This window comes from Balaenoptera acutorostrata, chromosome 7, assembly GCF_949987535.1.
Source record: "Balaenoptera acutorostrata chromosome 7, mBalAcu1.1, whole genome shotgun sequence".
NCBI lineage: Eukaryota > Metazoa > Chordata > Mammalia > Artiodactyla > Balaenopteridae > Balaenoptera > Balaenoptera acutorostrata.
Window position 1 is genome coordinate 25,225,735 of NC_080070.1, and position 4,073 is coordinate 25,229,807.

Here is a 4,073-nt window from a genome sequence, read left to right on the forward strand (position 1 = left end):
GGTGGTCCAGTGGTTAAGACTCTGCGCTTCCACTGCAGACAGCACAGAGTTTGATCCCTGGTCGGGGAGCTAGGATCCTGCATGCTGTTCGGCGCAGCCAAATAAAATACAACAAAATAAATGAATGACAGAAAAGTATTATCATATTCATTTCACCTGTATGGAACTATAGATTCAAGTAGGATGTTTATTGAAGGTCACACGGCTAGAGAAGTAGTAGAGAAGGGATTTGACACTAGTTCTTGTGACTCTAAAACTCATGTTCACTCTGCCATTAGTAATGGAAGGAGACTTAGAAAACCTTAAAGGTGACTCCTGTGTGGTGGAGAACGTGAACACATACCGCCCGCCCACACACACACAATCTGGAGACGGACAAGATTCATTTAAACAAACAAACACACACCCTATTTTCTGTACTCCTTTGAGAGTAAATCTAGGAAATATATCCCCGGTAGTAATAATGGCCAAAATATATTGAGCACTAAATACTAAACAGACTCTATGCAGAATACTTTTCCCTACATTACATAATTTAATCCTTAGACCCATGCTATGAAATACTCAGTCTCTTTCCACAATGGAGGACATTAATGCTTCGAAAAGGTGAGCAACCAACTGTAAGTCAATTGGTAATAAGGGATGGAGTCAAGATGTGAACCCTGAAATTTCTGACCATAGTCTGCTCTCAACCATTTGACTAGCCTGCTTCTAGGGTGGCCAGACATGCCCCCTCAACCTTGATCTGCACCTGTAGAATCCAGAGGCTTCAATGAAAGAGTTTTCAACTCTTCAATGAGCTTCCTTTGGATAAACGGGAGGAAATTCAGCACTGGACTAACTACCTGCTTCCATTCTTCCAAGCCCTTCTCCAACTTCAACCCACCCTGTCAACTTGCTGTTCTTTCTGAGATGCACATTTCAATCACACAGACTCCCTCCTTAACATTATAGTGGCTCCCCTTCTGCTTCAGATAGAGTTTCAACTCCTAAGCATAGCACAGGAGGCCCTCACCATCTGGCTCTGACCTACTCTTCCTTCTCCTCCTCCTCCCTCTCCTCCTCCTCCTTCTCCTCTTCCTCCTTCTCCTCCTCTTCTTCCTTCTCCTTCTTTTTAAAGTTTGTTACAGACTGAACTGTGTTCTGCAAAATTCATATGTTGAAGCCCAAACCCCCAATGTGACTGTATTTGGAGATAGGGCCTTTATGGAGGTAATTAAGGTTAAAAGAGTGGTTTCCTAATCCAATAAGATTGGTGTCCTTATAAGGAAGAGAAACCAGCTCTCTCTCCCTCCCCCTGCCCTCCCTGCCTGCAGGTGTACAGAGGAAAGGCCATGTGAAGACACAGCAAGAAGGTGGTTGTCTGCAAGCCAGAAAGAGAGGTCTCGCCAGAAATCAACCCTGGCACCTTGATCTTGGACTTCTAGCCTCTAGAACTGTGAGAAAATAGGTTTCTGTTTCTCAAGTCATCCAGTCTGGTATCTTGTTATGACAGTCTGAGCTAATACAACGTTTTACTGTACTATGTTTATCTAAAAGAAAAGCCTCATATGGGACTTCCCTGGTAGTCCAGTGGGTAAGACTCTGTGCTCCCGATGCAGGGGGTCCGGGTTCGATCCCTGGTCGGGGAACTAGATCCGGCACGCATGCCACAACGAAGATCCCACGTGCTGCAACTAAGACCCGGCACAGCCTAAATAAATAAATAAATAAATAAATATTTTAAAAAATAATAAAAGAAAAGCGTCATAAACCCAAGTTGTCTAGATCAGCCCTGTCCAAAAGAACTTTCTGGAGTAATGGAAACGTTCTGTATATGCTCTGTCCAACACAGTAGGCAACAGCCACATGTGGTCAATGAGCACTTGAAATGTGGCTAGTGCAACTGAGGAACTGAATTTTTAATGTTATTTAATTTAATTAATTTAAATTAAGTTTAAGTAGCCACCTAAGGCTAGTGACTGATGTATTTAATCACCAGTCTAGGTGATCAAACTTAAATCTTGCTGTCATATCCGATACCAGAATCTTCTATGTTGGGTTTTTTTAAAAAATAAATTTATTTATTTTTGGCTGCATTGGGTCTTCGTTGCTGCGCGCGGGCTTTCTCTAGTTGCGGTGCGCAGGCTTCTCATTGCGGTGGCTTCTCTTGTTGCAGAGCACAGGCTCTAGGCATGCAGGCTTCAGTAGTTGCGGTGCGTGGGCTCAGTAGTTGTAACTCATGGGCTCTAGAGCACAGGCTCAGTAGCTGTGGCGCACGGGCTTAGTTGCTCCACAGCATGTGGGATCTTCGGGGAGCAGGGCTCGAACCCGTGCCCCCTGCACTGGCAGGCGGATTCTTAACCACTGTGCCACAGGGCGGTCCTTATCAGTCTTTTTTAATTCCAAACATTTTGGTAGAGGGGCAGTAGTATTCTCATTATGGCCTTAATTTGCATTTCCCTGATTTCTAATGAGGCTAAGCATTTTTAAATATGTATAACTGGTATTTGGTCATAAAGGTATTCTCTATTATCTTCTAGGAGCTTTATTATTTTGCCTTTCACATTAATAGCAACAATTCCTGGAGGCACTGTGACATCATTTCGTTTGTCTGCCCTCAAGTCATCTTTTGGGATTGTAGTCATTTCAATGTTATCCTGATCCAAAATGAGAGGATCTAACCCTGGAATATTCTCCTGCTCCCAGAACTTAGAAAGTCTTCATTGCAAACCAAATGATAAAGTCAAAATCCTGAGGCCCTAGAAGAGTAAAACACTCTATTCTTCAAGCAGCCTAATTCCACCAACTCATTTGGGACCCAGGCTCTACAGAGGAGTACCCCACTCGCTCTGTTCTCCCCATCACACACCTCGCCTCCAAACCAAGTGCTTAAAGCCATGGCTCTCCCCCTTTCTCACTGTGCTGCCAAACAAGCATAAGTGTCCCCACTCCCATCTGGCCCCTGTGGCCAGGACAAAGTCATTGAGAGGAAAGTCTCTCCTGAACTCTGGATTCCCAGATTTAGGGGCAAACACGAGGATATCAGAGCATTTTAACTGTGACTTTAGACCTTTCGAGCTTGGTGTTTGAATTCCCCTGGAAGGATTAGGATGGCTTCTCTTCCTGGGAGTTACTACCCATGGAATTGCAAGGCAGTTAGATTTCCAACCTGCTCTTCTCTAAGATCTGAGACCAAGTTCTTCCTAGCCATGGCAGACAAATGGGAAGGTCTGTCCAGTTACCCTAATGTTTACTGCTACACAAATTCCACTAAGCATTCATTTCCCTTCTCCTTGTTTATTCTTTGTCCCATCCACCTTCCTTCTTGCTTATGACTTCTCCACATTCCTAAATGAATTTGTCTCTTCCCCAAAACTAAAAATAAACCCATTATAATTAAACACCCTTGGCCTAGCCAAGAGGCCCTGAACAAACCAAGGTGAGAGATAAAGTACAGATCCATTTGGGATCGCAGCTCCGTGGACAGAGGGCGTTGGAGTTCAGTTAAGTTCCTTATATCTTCCCCTGAAATTGCTTCCCTCTCATGGGGGCAAATGAAAATATAAGACTCTACTAAAATCTATAAGGGCTGCAAAGTGCAGCCAGGGGGAAGTTGGGCTGGAGATCAGAGAGAGACAGAACTGAGCGTTCTCCTGGTGTGCAGCCTGCCGATGTGAAGGAAATTGTGGAGATGGGTGTGCAGACCCTTGCGATTGGCTGAGGGATGAGTGAGGCCTTGAAGGTACCCCATCAACTCTGGAGTACCTCGGGAAAGAAGGCACTGATGTGCGGGCCCTCCAGGCAGAGCAGGCAGTGAAGGAGGATAATGCCTTGGTTACCCAAGGTGCCAGGGTGGGAGGGGTCTTCCATTCCACCTGCTGATGGAACCGGAAGAGAATAAATCAGGAATTCCCTGGCAGTCCAGTGATAAGGACTCGACACTTTCACTGCAGTGGCCAGGGTTCAATCCCTGGTTGGGGAACTAAGATCCCACAAGCCATGGGGCACGGCCAAAAAAAAAAAAAAAAAAAGAGAGAATAAATCACTAAGCAATGAAAAAACAAACCAAACCAAAACAAAAAACCCCAACC

At 44.8% G+C, this 4,073-nt stretch overlaps 1 pseudogene; it reads left to right on the top strand.

Annotated features, from left to right (window-relative positions):
* The first annotated feature begins 580 nt into the window (after positions 1 to 580).
* On the top strand, positions 581 to 3,864 carry LOC114237046 (mth938 domain-containing protein-like; annotated as a pseudogene).
* The last annotated feature ends 209 nt before the right edge of the window (positions 3,865 to 4,073 follow it).